This window comes from Rhincodon typus, chromosome 4, assembly GCF_021869965.1.
Source record: "Rhincodon typus isolate 14 chromosome 4, sRhiTyp1.1, whole genome shotgun sequence".
Taxonomy (NCBI): domain Eukaryota; kingdom Metazoa; phylum Chordata; class Chondrichthyes; order Orectolobiformes; family Rhincodontidae; genus Rhincodon; species Rhincodon typus.
The window spans coordinates 102253940-102271594 of record NC_063335.1 but is presented as its reverse complement, the minus strand read 5'-3'; the positions used below and the strand labels follow the sequence as shown (position 1 = coordinate 102271594).

General features: G+C 41.0%; 1 protein-coding gene across 8 annotated transcripts in view; it reads right to left on the bottom strand.

The window, feature by feature from the left end:
• tsnare1 (T-SNARE Domain Containing 1) overlaps window positions 1-17655 on the bottom strand; it is a 716417-nt gene that overhangs the window by 147709 nt on the left and 551053 nt on the right. The window lies entirely within an intron of this gene.

Genomic DNA, 17655 nt, shown 5'->3' with positions numbered 1-17655 from the left:
CTTTCCTGATCAGTTATGGGCTTTGTTTATGATCAAAGATGTCACATTTGGTTGTGGATTCAATTGTGGGCATTGCCTTACCATGGTGAGAATGACAAGATAGTTTTATCATTCTTAATTCATGTATGTGTATATACAAAGACAAATTAGTTTTTCAAAAAATAAATTTCTTACACATTTCACCAAGAATTTTGGATTTTGGCTAAAGAATATCTCAGCAATATTGATGATGTTACACTGTACATAGATGCAAATCTTGGTTTGCCTCTAGTTGTGGCTGAATATGTGAATTTAACATCTAAGGATGTATTTCCCAATGCTCAGTATATGCAGAAATCTTTGAAGCCAAAGTTGTCAATCATCCATTATTGAAGGCACAATGACGTTTAATTATTACATTGGACACTGTTGATTAGTTCTCACACAACTCTCAATGCTTTCGTCAGGCACAACTCAACTCTTCCTGTGATCAAAGTATTACACTTTGGACATTTCTCAGAAAGTGTCTGCCTCTGGAGAAAATTTGGTTTAAGAAATTGCACGTGCTGTGTCTGTTTTACAGGCATGAAATGAGCCCTAAGATGCTCTTGCATTCACCTCTTTTCCCAGTCCATTGACAACCGTGTTGGTGAATTTTCTTGTACTATCACTGAACTGGCCAACCTCATAAAATTTGCTGCCAATTTTCATCCTTCTCTTATCTTTGCATGGTCCATCTTTGATCTTTTCCTTCTTTCCTCGACTTTCCTGTATCAATTTCTAGGGATTGACCATCAACGTATATGTATTACAAAGTAACTGACTCCCACAGTTCCTTCAGTAGTATCTCCTTACAATTTTCCTTCTGCAAGGACTTCATTCAATTCTGTCAGTTTCTCTGTTCTGATGATGGAATATTCCTCCTCATTATGTTTGATAAGATGGTTCCTACACTTCTGTTCTCATCCATCCCTCCTACAGCCACAGGATCTCTCCTGTCCTCACCTTTTACCCATACATGTTCAAACGAGCATCCCATTGTAACCGCCATATTCCGCATGATGCCATCATGGAACATGCCTATCCCTGCCCTTACCTTTTAGCATTCAGAATGAATTGCTCCCATCATGACATCGTGGTCCAATGTTCAATTGCCCCTAATACACATCCCCTTTCAGTAGGACTTAGAAGCATGGGAGATGTAATATTTGACCTTTAATTTTCTGCTTCCTTGTTGTCTAATACTCCTTCCAGGTGGAACAGCAAGTGGTCCTTCCTATTATGTCATTGCACAGAGCTCAAAATGGCACTACACTTTTAAAACAGATAGTTGACACGTGCCACTTTAATATATGAGGTCTCTCCCTTACATTCAGTCAGTCAGTTAGTCTGTTAGCAAGGAGTCAGCTAGTCAGTCAACTCTATGTATGAAACATAAGCAAGCATATAACCCAGACTGGACATTAAGTCTGTGATTGTACACAGCTTGTTGTTAATAAACAATTTCTACAATCACCTACACAGATCTACGTGTCATCATGGTCCACGATGTACTCAATCCATCAACTCATACACCCAAAGATTCCAGATTGCTACAGTGAGTCTGTCGATCTCTGACCCCAGAGATCTGTGGAAGCTAGATTAGTGAAAGTATTTAAAGAGAAGGTGGATTTTAACAATGTTGGTGTGTTGAGGGCTATGAGGAGCTGGCTTAAAAGAGTTGAGGACTCCGCAGATCAGTCATGATCGTGTAAAATGGTGGGCCATGCTTCAGGGACTGAATGGCCTACTCAAACTACTTATGTTCTAACCCTTTACCCAGACAGATCCAATTCTATCAATAATTTTAATGGTGACCAACTATTGCATCTGCAAGATAATGCCCAACCTACCATCAACGCTCCTCATTAGTGCAACATTAAAATTCAGGATAAGTCCTCAGTTAGATTCAATGGTACAATACAACAACAATGGCAAAGTCAAGCATCATACTGATCAGTGTCAATACAGTGTGGAGCTGGAGGAACACGGCAAGTCAGGCAGCATCAGAGGAGCCGGAGAGTCGACATTTCAGATCAGAACCCTTCATCAGGTCTGGGGAGGGGGATGGAAACTGGGAAATAAATAGAGAGGAGGGGTGGGGCTGGGGTAGGTAGGTAGGATGGTGATAGGTGAGTGCAGGTATGGGTAATGGGGATTGGTCAGTGGGAAGGGTGGGGCAGATAGGTGGGAGAAAAGATGGACAGGTTGTGTCAGGTAAAGGAGGCGACAATGAGAGGGAGAGTCAGACAGGTGATGAGGCCAGGTGTGGGCAGATTTTGAAACTGTTGAATTCTATCTGCAAGCCATCGGGTTGTAGGTTCCCGAGGGGGAATATGAGGTGTTATTCCTCCACTTTGAGTGTGGCATCATCATGGCACTGGAAGAGGCCCAGGATGGACATGTCACCAAGGGATTGGGAGGGGGAACATTTAAAATCCACAAATCTGTCACTGAATCTTGCGCTTGGTCTCATCGATGTAGAGGAGGCCACATCGGGAGCAATGGATACAGTAGACCAGATTGGAGGAGGTGAACCCCTGTCAAATATGGAAAGTTTGTCTTGAGCCTTGAATGGAGATGAGAGGGGGGCTGTAGGGGCAGGTGTAGCACCTCCTGCGGTTGCAGGGAAAGGTGCTGGGTATGGTGGGCAGTGTGGAGAGCATGAGGGAGTCGCACAGTGAGCGGACCCAGCGAACGTACCACCCTACCAACCTCCGCACCCAGCACATCATCCTCTGCCACTTCTGCCACCTGCAATCCGACCCCACCATCAACAAGATATTTCTCTCCCCACCCCTATCTGCCTTTGGTAGGAACTGATCACTCCGTGACTCCATTCTCCGCTCCACACTCCCCACATCCCCACCACACCCACCACCTTTCCCTGCACCCCACGGGAAATGCTACATCTGCTCCTACACCTCCTCCCTCACCTCCATCCAAGGCCCAAAATAAGCCTTTCATCTCTGACAGGGGCTCACCTGTACATCCTCCAACCTGGTCAACTGTATCGATTGCTCTCGACGTGGCCTCCTCTACATCAGCGAGACCAAGCACAGACTGGGTGACCAATTCGCGGAGCATCTGCGCTCTGTACGCTGTAATCAACAACACCTTCCTGTTGCCAACCATTTTAACTCCCTTCCCCTCCCTTCACCTACCTTCCCCCAGACCCACCCCTCCTCCCTCTATTTATTTCCCAGCTCCCTTCCCACTCCTGATGAAGGGTCATGACCCGAAACGTCAACTCTCCTGCTCCTCTGATGCTGCCTGACCTGCTGCGTTCCTCCAGCTCCACACTGTATCGAGTCTGAAGCCAGCATCTGCAGTTCTTGCTACCTCATACTGATCAGTGGAACTCTATTCTTTGTACTTTGAAGACAAATGGCACTTTCTGTGTACATTTAGATCCAAGGTGACTGAGCATTGCACTAAAATGTGCAATGAAAGATTTCTATTCTGGAAGAGATTAGTCCCAAATTTTCATGTAGAAAGCATCATTTCTAAATATGACATCAAGAATGAATATTGGCCCATACATCTCCCCACTAGGTCACAGCAACTGAGAACTTTTAGATGACCTTTTTGTCGATAATGTTTTCTCAGGTTATTATTTGGATCATCTGTCAGTCAGGATATATTCCTATGGATCACATCATAGAAAATCTCCCAGGTTGTCCAGTATAGCAGATGACATTTCAGTTGTCAAGAAAACTAAATATGAGCATGACAAATTAACTCATGGGAACAGCAAGGAAGCACAGTTTTGTCTGTAATAGCAAAATATGTTAAATTAACATGAGCCAAATCAACTTTCGATCAATCCACCTCTCAAATGGAACAAGATCATACATCATAGAATCACAGAATCCCTACAGTGTGGAAACAGGCCCTTCAGTCCAACAAGTCCACACTGACCCTCAGCATCCCATCCAGGCCCATCCCCCTATAACCCACCTAATCTACACATCCCCAAACACTTTGGGAAATTTTTTTTTTTCTTTATTCGTTCATGGGATGAGGGTGTCGCTGGCTAGGCAGCATTTATTGCCAATCCCTAATTGCCCAGCAGGCAGTTCAGAGTCAACTACATTGCTGTGGGCCTGGAGTCACATGTAGGCCAGACCAGGTAAGGATGGCAGTTTCCCTCCCTAAAGGACATTCGTAACCAGATGGGTTTTTCCAACAATCAACAATGGATTCATGGTCATCATTAGATTCTCAATTCCAGATAATTCATTGACTTCAAATTCCACCATCTGCCATAGACAGGATTCGAACCCATCTCCAGAATCTGGGTCTCTGGATTAACGGTCCAGCGATAATACCACTAGGCGATCGTCTCCCAATAATGGAGTGTTCCCATGAAGCTTAGTGTAAGTTAGAGAAGTAACATCTCATGGCCAATCCACCTAGCCTGCACATCTTTGGACTGTGGGAGGAAACCAGAGCACACAGTAGAAGCCCACGCAGACACGGGGAGAATGTGCAAACTCCACAGAGACAGTCACCCAAGGGTGGAATCGAACCCGGGTCCCTGGCACTGAGGCAGCCGTGCTAACCACTGAGCCACCGTGCCACCCATGAACTGATCTGATCTATCTAAAATGGTCAGACATTTAGAAGAAGGCTTCGCTATAAGACAAAGGTGCCTTACAAAGTTGTCTTGGTTTCTTCAACTTTTTATTCCGATACAAATTATCACCTCTTCAAGATTTGCTCCACAATGATACATCATACATTAGTAGGAAGATTACTAGCCTTTCATTGAACCTATCAAAAGCACTCCATCTTCCAGCAAGTTACATTCTCCAATATTGTACCTCCACATTTACCGCTCTGAAAGTGGGTGAAAGGCCTCAGTGCATATCTGTTACAGGAGGATGAGCTTATTGTGCTTGATTCTAAAGCCCTTATTACAGTCATGACAAATGATTCCAACACTGAAAGGGAGCTCTCACTTCAGTATTCAAAATACAAAAGTTCCATATGTTCCCATTTGGTAAGCATTATGGCCATAAACCATTGGAAATGATCTGTTAAAAACCTCTCACAAGGCAGCTCCAAAACTATAACATTTACTGCAAAGATTGAAAAGAATGATTTCCATATTCGGTCTAATCCAGGCTGACGGATGTCTATTCCTGATGCTCTTAGCAGACTTCCAAATCGCATTAAGTAAAGAAGTTATCGCTTCAGACTTACAAGTGGAATTGTCAAATCCAAGTTCAAAGATGTTTTCCACATTAACCTTGTTATTTTAAATCACAGCGAAATACAGTAAATTTAACATGATGACATTCAGCTGCATTAGCTCAAGATAATCATCATTACAGGGAGCCTGAGCAATCTCTTGTGGCACAGTGGTAGAGCCAGATAACATGGGTTCAAGACCCACCCACACCAAAGGTGTGTAATGGCATCTCCGAGCAGGTTTATTAGAAAATATCAGCGGGGAACTTAATACAGAGATGAATCATGACATCTCTGAACAAGTTGGTTAGAAAATATCCTCAGTGGGGAGCCCGATGGTACACTTGGGTAGAGTTGTAGCGCCTATACCTCTGAGCCAGGAGGCTCAGGTTCAAGTCCCACCTGCACCAGGGGTGTGTAATAACATCTTTGAACAGTTCTATTAGAAAATATCAGCAGGGAACCTGAATACATTCAAAAGTCCATGAACAAGGACACTCTTCCAACCATTGAGAAATGAAGGAGGACTCTCTAGGAATCAACTTTTTAAAAGAAAATAAGTGATTATTCCACAGTTTCACTACTGACATATGCTTGACCATATATACAAAGGTTACATGGGTGCAGAAAATAACAATATGCACGTGAATCTATTGACCTGGCATCAATAAGAACATTGACCAACTGATCATGTCGAATGGAACATGTCAAATTCATCTGGAACATGTCAAATTCATCTATCTCAACCATCGAATTAATCTCTCATTCCACTTGAAATTCTTCAACAAAATAATACGAGCTGTTTTCCTCCTCATATCATGTACATGTTGTTGGGTGATAAGAGTGTGTGATGGAAGAAAGGTGTGGATCATCTCCTAAACATGAGAGCTACCAATGAGAATGAACGATTGCCTTGAGAAGTAGCTCGTAGATTTATGGTGGCTGTCCAAAAGTATGGCAAGTAGCTTGACATTGAGTGACCATGGATTTCATTATACAAGGAAGAAAATGCATAATCAATGAATATACAGACAGTTTCCCAACGTGAACCAGGACAAAGCATTAGGGACTGAATTTTTCACACGAATGCCTGGGCTCATGGAAAGATAACACAACGTTATGTCCAGCACAAGTCATATGATGTCACAAACCACGATCAAATCTTACGACAAAACAGATGACATATCTGAATGGTCCATAATCAACTGTCCATCACACCTGATGATAACTGTGTAACAGAATGCATGATACACATCTGTCCACAATGATGGATAACACACATCACAGAGCAAAATTACAGAGTGATAATTGCATGATGAGGAGATCGGGTCATATTGCACATCTACGAAAGCATTATCAAGGTATGAAAGGTGAAGTGGCAATATGAATCCTTGGGGAAAGTTATCAAAATCAGTTTCCTATTCTTCAAAAGGGAAAGAAAGGGGACACTATGTTATTGCACAGGTCTCAGAAAGGCATTATATTGTTAAGACAGCTCGATGGCAAGATGACATATGACACTCTAGTATAAAAGGTATCCATCTTACTCTCCGTCAGTCTTTCAGACAATTAGTCAATTCAGACAAATAGTTTAGGTTAGATGGGCTTCAGATTGGTTTCACAGGTCGGCGCAACATCGAGGGCTGAAGGGCCTGTACTGCGCTGTAATGTTCTATGTTCTAGTCCATTGGCCAGGAGTCATTCAGTTAGCCAACCAGTGAATTATACATGTAATATAATAGTAATTTAAGCAAGCACGTGACCCTGACTACACATATGAGTCTGAGATATCACATTTGGGTCGACAGATGGTTGTTAATAAACCTTCAACAATCAAACTCATAATGAACCCGACTCTCTGAGGTGCATGTTATACGGGCTACTAAATAGAAAACTGCACGAAGCATATCACATACTCCTCACAAATTAGTATTCACTATATTGGGGAACACAGATCGGATGATCACTTTGTGGAACATCTCCGCTCAGATGTAAATATGACCCCAAACTTCCTGTCATTTTAATTTTCCATGCTGCCGTCATTCTAACCTCTTAGTCCTTGGTATAATGGAGTGTTCCCAAGAAACTTAGTGTAATTTAGAGAAGTAACATCTCATCCTTTCAATTAGCCTTTCAAACTCAGCAAAGCGTTCAACAATTTCAGTCCATAATTGCTGCTTCCTTTTGGTTTCCTTTCCACTTTACCACTATTTTGCCTGCTTAAAATCAATTGTATTTCCCAGTTCTGAATGAAAGTCATTGACTTTAACTGTTAACATGGTTAACATAGGTTCAACCTTTTTCTCTTTTAAATTTCCAGCATCTGCCATATTTTACTTGTGCTGATGCCCAAGTGTCTTATACGGCAGGCAGCGCACAGTTTAAACTCGAAAAATACACGACATGTAGGAAAGAAACTGTCAGTATTTGGCTAACGGATCAGAGCTGAAAGGTGAGAGAATGAAAGGCAGCAAGAAGAGGGGTCAACACAGATGCTATTGGACGATGCAGAGCAGTTGCAGACAAGCTGGGGCAGATGTGTTCGAATGGCACAACAGACAAGTATCGCATGTCAGAGATTCCATTTCAAGGACATTTATGGCAGGTTTAATTGGCAGGTAATGAGGTAACCCTCAACGGAAAGAGTTGAAATATGGGCTAAAGTCATTTTCACGTCTCTGGAAGATGGGGTCAGCAGTAAGCCAAAGTTTTAAAACGAAGAATTCACTTTTACTTTGGTTAACCATTAGACCATAAGACGTAGAGTAGAAGGATGCCATTCGGCCGGTCAAGTCTACTCACCATTCAATGAGAATATGGCTGATTTGATAACCTTCAACTCCACTTCCCTGCCTTTTCCCCACAATCCTTGATTCCCTGACTTATCAAAAAAAAAAGCCTTTATGAGCCTTGAATATACTTAACGTCCCAGCCTCAACAGCCCTCAGTGGTAAAGAATTCCAAAGAATGAGTACCCACTGCAAGAAGAATTTCCTCCTCATTTCTGTCTTAAATGTGTGATTCCTTACTCTGAAATTATGCACACTCGTCCTAGGCTGTTCCACAAGGAGAAACAACCTTTCTGTATTTACCCTATCAAGGCCACTAAGAATCTTATATGTTTCAATAAAGTTGCATCTCATCTTCTATATTCCACTGAGTACAGGCCCAACCTAGTTGACTTCTCCTTGTAAGATAGACCCTCCATATCTGGTATGAGCCTAATAAACCCTCCTTGGATTTCTCCAATGCTAGCATATCTTTCCTCAGATAAGGGACCCAAAACTAGTCATTTAGGCACTCAACACTTCATCAAATACCCTTAAATAATAGTGAAGCTTAGCCTGTATCAGTTGCTAAGTTTGTATATGGCATTATTTTTGATGTTGTGAAGGAGGTTAAACTGAAAACTTCTAATGAAAATGTAGGTGGTCTGATTACTGAGTTTGCAGATGACATGACAATTGGTGGAGTGTACATACAGAGGAAGTTTGTCAAAGGATACAGCAGGACATAGATCAATTGGATAGTTGGGCAGAGAAATGGCAGATGGAGTTCAACCCAAACAATGTGAAGTGGCGCATTTTGGGAGGTCAAATGCAAGAGAAAAGTATACAATAGATGGCAGGGCCCTTAGGAGCATTGACATACAGAGGAATCTTGGGGTACAAGTCCATGCCTCCCTGAAAGTGGCAACACAGGTGGATGAGGTGGTAAAGCAGGTGTACAGCATGCTTGCCTTCATCAGTTAGGGTAGCAGTATAAAAGTTGATAAGTCATGTTGCAACAGTATAAAAATTTAGTTAGGCCACATTTGGAGTGCTGTGTGCAGCCTTGGTCACCACATTGTAGGAAAGATGTGAAGGCTTTTGGAGAGGGTGTAAAACAAGTTTATCAGGATGTTGCCTGGATGGGGGTGTACTAGCTATAAAGAGAGGTTGGACAAACTTGGATTAATCTATTTTCACTAGAGTGTCAAAGGCTGAGAGGTGACCTGAAAAAAGTATATAAAGTTATGGATACAGTGGATAGTTGGACTCTTTTTCCCATGGTGGAAATGTCCAATGCTAGAGAGCATAGGTTTAAGGTGGGAGAGGTAAAGCTTAAAGGAGATGTGTGAGGCCCTTTTTTTTTTGCACAGAAGGTAGTTGGTTCCTGGAACATACTGACAGGGGAAGTGGTAGAGTTATATATGATAGCAGACTTTAAGCGGCTTTTCGACAGACACATGAACAGACAGAGAATAGAGGGATATAGAACTACATAGCAGGCAGATGGGATAAGTTTAGAATGACATCATGGTCAGCACAGGCATGGTGGGCTGAAGGGCCTGTTCTTGTGTTGTCTTGTTCGGAAATGATGTTCTGTTCAGAAGTATCTTTTATACAGATACACCAATCCATCAAATTACAATTGACCTTGTGACATTAAATAATGAGGTTGGCTTCCACAGATAGGACAATTGCACACAGAAAGCTGCAAAAGCACAGAAGCTAATACACATATTGAACAATTTCAGTAGCATATCACCCAAGTAGTGTGATTATATAACTAGATATTGGGTAGGATGTGTATATCCTTGATTGTAGTGAACATGAATTCCATTCATGAAAAGAGGTTTTGCAGTGTTGAATCTGAATTATCGATTACAAGAATGAAACAGATTTTAACAGATCAGCACAACACGGGAAACGGTTTGTGTCTTTGATGATTTTTGCTTTGAAGAAAACAGTGTACAAGCTGATATACATTCTTATGACACATTTACTGCAATTACTAGTTAATTGAAATCAATAATAGATGGTGTTCCTAGTAGGGCAATATAGTGCGGTACATAATTACATTCCAAAATAGGATGGACTTAAAGCTTGTCCTTCTGCGTGTTAAAACTTTGCTCATATAAAATGAAATAGTAATGGGGTTCTACACCTATCCCCATTACCTGCATTCTGTCATGGTGGAATTTTCTGAAATTTCTCTCCTGATTTCTGTTTCTTGCTGAAACCAATGATATTCCAGTCGAGGAAAGCATTGAGCTCACATCTGGCTTACTCCACAGAAGAATGCCTACTGGATGCAGGCAGATCATGTCAAATTATCTCAATTAAGTCAATGTTGTCATATGTGAAGTGGAGAAAACTGGTGACAGATAGCCACTTCTGCTTTATTGGGATCAGAGATCAATACCTGTTTTCTGCCAACATTTATAAAGGTAGCACCAGTGAAACCTGTTGAGATGGTAGCATCAAAACAAAAGCCATTAAATAGAGATAATCTAAAGATTTATTTTGAAGATTTCAACAGATTGGGCTTTGACAATGAAATTTTCTAATTGGGCAGAATGACTTCTGTTTGAATGGATCTGTTTAAACATTCTGGGAGACAGAGGTAGGGTAGAGTTGAGCCCACTGACCCAGAATCAGATGATTGGTGATCAAGGGATAGACAGTAAATGAATAGCTGGTTAGAGTGTCTGCCTCTAATCTGTGTCATTCTCGAATAGTATGTTCTCTTTCCCTCATTCTTCACAACTTCTTACCTCCACACACATTCCGACTTATGTTCTCATGACACGCCCATAGTCACTCACCCAATATTCAATTTGCGATAAAAACAAATTTCTATTCATTAACCATTTCAATTTTAATCCTTTAATGGCCTCTTAAACTGTCAATCAAAATGTGAACAGAACACAAACCTAGTTACAAAGTGCTGTACCTTTTTAATCTCAAATGCAGTTATAAAATTTTTTTATCAGCTTATTTTTTTCAAGCTGCTTAAAGAGATGTTATCCACCCTACAGGGGTGTTTACAGATAATCTATTAATTTGTGATGCTCTGGATTAAGACTCTTGGAACAGTCAAAATTGGATTTGATTTGAAGCAGCACTGATGGCACTGTTGGGTTTGGGTCTACTACCAGGTGCTTCACTTTCTACATCCTTCGACATTCTGGCAAATATGAAATCTGTCAGCTACGTTGGAGGGACTTTTGCATCCAGTTCGCAAATGTCATTTTCAAAGGTCTTTCAGTTGCCATGGAAATTTGGTCCAAAACATTGGAGATGTATCTTTTTCAAGGTTACACCACATGAGTACTATGTTGTCACTCCTTCAAAATCCTGGATCTCCTGTTCCAACAGCACTGTGCTTGTCCCTACTCTCCAAAGAGTGCAGAGCTTCACAAAGGCAGCTCACCATCATCTTCTCAAGGGTAATTATGGTTGGGCAATAGATCCTAGTTTCGCCAGCAATGCTAATATCCCATCAAGGTATAAAAATGGATCAGAATAAAATAATTGCTGAAAATGTTGTGGAATATTGTTCTACAGCATCTGATGAATCCTAACAGACACCAACATCGACATTTCTAAATTAGGACTATGGTCTGTAAATGGCAGGCTCAAACAATAATTTCAGGGGGAAAAAAAAAGCTTTGCATGTGACCACCATCTAATGCCAAAATATATTCAAGCTTGATGACATTAAAGTCAATTCTGCCCTGGATCTGTTCTGTTGGCTTTCATGTACCAAGATAATGAAGAAAAAGCCAGCCAAAGTATGACTTGGAAGCCACTAATGAACTTGTTGTCTCTCAGTGGACTGCCAAAAAAGTTTTTAAATACAGCAGGAATGTGCAGTGTCAAGGCCCATACTACTGACCTCACATATTTCAAAAGTGATTAATCCTGATTGATCCTCTACATTAACGCAGACATTGCTAAATAACTGAAGCTGAATAATGTCAGCATTTATTAAATATGCAAAACGAAAGGAGAAAACTTTTGTTTCTTTTCTCGTTCATGTTATCCCACAACTTCAATTCCTAGAGGTACCTAAATGTTTGGTTACTTATCTTTCATTCACCTCTGTTTTAAAACTGCTTTATTGACGGAATTGTCGGGAGCAGTTTTAACATTACTGGACTAAGGTGCACTGATGGGATTAAATGGAATGGTGAGTTTGCATGGTGCCCAATAAGAGACTCCATTGACTACAGAGAGCAAAACTGATGGAGGAGAAGCAAAGAATGCACTTAATTCCATCATGTGCCTGCTAGGCCAGTTAGTTTTAAATTGTCCACATTCGCGTTCACACAATGTTCAAGCAGCCACTTTTTGCATACTCTACAAAAATAAATCTAAAGAATAAGTCAAATTAGGTAATAACAAAATGGATCTGGATTTTAAGTTTATACTTTTTCTTGGCCCTCAAATTGAGAAAGTCCTGAATCTCTGTCTTCCATTCCTTCCACAATCAATAGGCTATTAAGTATCTCGAATTATCCTCCCTGAGGCATTGTTTATTGACGCATTTCACCTTCTTACCCCCTTTTTAAAAAAATTTTGGCAGTACCCTGCACGATTTTCCTTTGTCCTACACCTGAGTTTCCCAAAATTAAAAAAGGGCAGCATTTCTGTCTAATTTTTACAGCAGGTGGCTATAAAGCATTTAGGTCCACATTATGTTGTTAATAATTCACTCAACATTCAAAAATCTTTGACTTTCTGAAGGGAACTATACAGCAAAATAAATGGCAGTTATAGAACAAAACATAGCAGAAACACTTCTCTATTTTTCAAAAGTTTAATGATGTGGGGCTGCATCAAGAATGAAGATATAGATTAATAGAATTTTGTAGTTTAGAGGAGGCTATCGAAACCATTGTGTTTGTACTCCCCATAGAATAATTCAGCTAGTCACATTCGCCAGCCCTACTTCTGTTGCGCTGTAAATTCATCATTTTCATATATATATCTAGCTTTCTTTTGAAACCTTCTATTAAAGTCACCTTCACCAATCTCCCAGCAGCGCATTCCAAATCCTAAGAGCCCCCGAGTAAAGAACTTTCTCCTAATCTCACTCCCAGTTCTCTTGTTAACAATCATGAAATTGTAACCTCTTGTTACTGACATGCCAACCTGTGGAAACAGAATATCCTACTTTACCCTGTCAAAATGGTTCATAATTTTGAACACCTCAATAAGATCACCTTTTCATCTTCTCTGCTCCAAAGAGAATACGTCCAGTTTCTCCAATCTTTCCTGGTATATAAAATCCCCATTCCTCACACCATTTGAGTAAATCTCCTTTGAACTTTCTCCAGGGTTTAACGTCCTTCCTCAAATAAAGTGTCCAGAACTGAACATAACATTCCAAAAGTCGTCTGACCAATAATGTGTAGAGGTGTAGCATCACTTGCTTGTTTTTATACTCTATACCTCTATGTATAATCGCAAGGATCCTATAAGCCTCCTTATCAATAGTTTCAACTTGCCTGGCCACCTTCAGGGAATCACGCATGTGAACCCCGAGGTTGTTCTGCTTCTGTACTCCCTTCAAAGTTGTACCAGTGAGCTTCTGTTGTCTCTATATTTCTTCTACCAAGATGCATGATCTTATATCTTGCAAGAAAATAAATACAAGGTCTCACAATCACAAGCTGGAGAAAATGCTGTACTACATAACTTTTTACAAAGCATTTGAGAAAGTGTATGCTGTAGTAATTTACAGAGAATTCCATATTATACAATTTTTATATGCTTTAACCTTAATGATCAGTAAACCAGGGCCTGGAAGGAGCACTGAAGTGCAAAATCCTTAATCTTAATGTCTTCAAATACATCGTTTTATTAATCATATGCCATGCAAAAAAGAAATAAGTGGTTTGCACGCACTCAACAGATCTGTGAAGTACACTACAGGGAGCTTAATTTACACATTAAAAATTGCTTAGACCTTTTGAATTGCAGTGGATAAATTTTGATGATATAAAAAATAAGCTAGCAAAAAATGGACCTATGGAGGCAACTTTCATGATCACAGCCTACCTGATAATATAACAAATGGTTTACTCATCTCATGTACAATGGTGTATAATGCACACATTTCAAAGGGATAAAAGACTGGCAGCAACTCAAGTTAAGGAACCAGTTTAATAGCCAAGTGTGGTGGTAATTAAATGTCCTCAATAAAATTGACATTAAAGATATGAAAGATGACTAATTGAGCAGATGATATGAAAATCCCTGGGACTAAACTAAAAAAGGTATTTTTTTTTTCCCTATTCATTTGTGGAACGCCTTCTTGAACCGCTGCAGTTCACCTGCTATAGGTTGACCCACAATGCTAATAGCAAGGGAATTCCAGGGTTTTGACCCAGTGACAGTGAAGGAACAGCGATATATTTCCAAGTCAGAATCGTGAGTGGTTTGGAGAGGAACGTGAAGGTGATGGTGTTCCCATATGTCTGCTGCCCTTGTCCTTCTAGTTGGAAGTCGTTGTGGGTTTGGAAGGTGGTGTCCAAGGATCTTTGGTGAATTTCTGCAGTGCATCTTGTGGATCGTACACACTGCTGCTACTGAGCATCGGTGGAGTGAGTAGGTGCTTGTGGATTTAATGCCAATCAAGCAGGTTGCTTTATCATGGATGGTGTCAAGCTTCTTGAGTGTTGTTGGTGCTACACTCATCCAAGCAAGTGGGGAATATTCCATCACACTCCTGACTTGTGCATTGTAGATGGTGGACAGGCTTTGAGGAGTCAGGAGGCGAGTTACTCGCTGCAGTATTCCTAGCTTCTGACCTGCTCTTGTAGTCACTGTGTTTTTGTGGTGAGTCCAGTTGAGTTCTGGTCAATGATAACCCCGAGGATGTTGACAGTAGGGGATTCAGTGATGGTAACACCACTGAATGTCAAGGGGTGGTGGTTAGATTGTCTCTTATTGGTGATGGCCTTAACATCAATGTCACATCAATGGCACAAATGTCACTTGCTACTTGTCAGCCCAAGCCTGGATATTGTCCAGATCTTGTTACCACAGTGTTACCAGATCATAGGGCTGTGTTCTCATTCGAGACAGTGACATCTGGTGATGATTTAACCTGAAGGTCACTATGCCTCTGGCAAGGGGAGAGATTGAGATGGAGAGTCCTTTATGGTAGCCTCAGCCAATGCAGGAATTGAATTCACACCGCTGGTGTCACTCTGTATTGCAAACCAGCTATCCAGCCAACTTAGCTAACTGACTCCCCCTGAAAAAAAATAAAAAAGGTGAAGTCTCCATAGGCCTACTTGGATCACAGGGCTGCTCTCCCATTCGAGACTGGTGGTGATTTTACCCAAGGTTCGCCATGTTTCAGGCAAAGGGAGAGGTTGAGAAGGAGATCCCTCCTGTAACCAATGGCAATTGTGCCTTCAGACACCTAGATCTCAAACCTTGGAAGTCTCTCTAAACCTGACTGCCTTTCTCTACCTCTCGTTCCTGCTTTACATCTCTGTGTACTATTTTGGTCATCTGTCTTCTGGTGAGGCTCAGTGCTAAATTTTATCTGCTCCTGCACGGTATCTTTTGAAGTTTTGATAAATGTGCTATATAAAAGCAAGTTGCTGTTGAGTTTTGGCAAAGAATGTTAAATATTTCAGCCGAGAGGGAATTGTTGCCTGTGACTTGGACACTTTGACCAGTTTATGTATTAAAAACACTTTACTCAGCCGCTTGTTGGACAAAGGCACACAGAATTTGGTTTGTGCTTCAACCCTATTTTATTTACAAAATATTCCTTACTAAAAACACCATGTGAGCATTTTCCAAATTCCCACAATATTTGCTCTCTGTCTAACTCTCTCCGTTTGAGTAAAGATATTACCTGCTACATATTTGAGCTGGGTTGGTGGAAGCTCCTTCCTCTCTGATGTAGGGCTGGCTCTGTTCCATGAAGGTGGGTCGCCCAGGTCAGATCGAGTCTTCCCCTGGATCTTCAGCCACGAGTCTTGCTGAAGTTTTCGCTGAAGGGGTCTGCCAGGTATGTGTTTTTCATTGCCCGCTCTCCGGACCTCTTGAATGTTCTGTGCCCTTTGGCCAATGAGGTCATAAGCAGGGCCAAAGCATCCAATGGGGTCGCACCAACATTCTCCATTGTTGCTATGCCAGAGAGGCGTAAAGACACATCCTCAGATGCTATCTGGAAGTCAAGGTGCTTGAAAGTCTGATCGATACTTCTCCAACAGACAACCCCAAGGCTGGTTGCAACTGATTCCCCAGAACCTTTGTGACATCTTTGATCTTGGTTTCTACTGTTCTATCCTGTAGCAAATAGCTGCTACTTAATTTAGTTTGAACAATTTTCTGTCAGGCCCGATTTCTTCAGCTCTGGGTCAATTTACAAGGTCCAGTTTTAGGCCCATTGTCGCTTGACACTGAATCCTGTGTATTAATGATTTCCTTATAGGAAGGTTGCAAACTAGTCCTCTAATGTCCTCGTGCACCAAACATAAAAAAAGGAAGATTTTTGATTGGTATAATCTTTCTTAATTCGCGTATAGTATGACTTTGACTACTATGTCATAAAGATGGAGAATGACAAATGTACAAATATCAAAAAGGCATTTTCTATTTCTTCAGCAGTACTTTTCCATTGTAGCACATATTGCTGCTATTGTCAAAACATACAGAATATTGGAATGCATATTTGAAAAAGAACACACATAACAACTAAATCCAGGGTCTTATAGAGCCATACAGTCATACAGCATAGAAACAGACCCTTCGGTCCATCTAGTCCACTTCGACCATGTTCCCAAACAAACTACTCACACTTGTCTGTGTTTGGCCCATGTTCCTCCAATCCTTTACTATTCATGTACTTATCCAATTGTTGCAACCGTACCTGCATCCATCATTTCCTCTGGCAGATCATTTCACATATGAAATTGTAAAAAATGTTACCCCATATCCTTTTTAAATTTTTTTCCTCACCTTAAAAATATGCCCCCAGCTTTGAACTCCCCCGCCCTAGGGAAAAGACTCTTATCATTCACCTTATATTTGCCACTTGTGATTTTATAACCCTCTACAAGGTCAGCCCTCAACCTACTATGCTCCAGTGAAAAAAGTCTCAGCCCATCCAGCCTTTCCTCATAACTCAAACTTTCCATTACCAGCAACATCCTGGTAAATCTTTTCTAAACCCTTTCCAACTTAATAATATCCTTCCTATAAAAGGGCAATCAGAACTGTACACAGTACTCCTGAAGAGGCCTTGCCAACATTCTGTACCTCAACATGACATCCTAACTCCTCTACTCAATGATCTGAGCAATGAAGGTGAGAGTGCTAAACACCTTCTTAACTATCCTGTCTAGCTGTGAAGTAAACTTCAAAGAATTATGTACCTGAACCCTTAGGTCTCTCTGATCTACAACATTATCCAGGGCCCTACCATTAATTGTATAAGTCCTGCCCTGGTTTGTCTTACCAAAATATAGTACCTCACATTTACCCAAAATAAACTCCAGTTGCCCTTCTCAGCCCATTGACTCAATTGAGCAGGATGTCTTTTGTAATCTCAGATAACCTTCTTCACTGTGCACTATATCACCAGCTTGGGCATAATCCACAAATGTACTAACCATGGGTCCTAAATTCTCATCCGAATCATTTA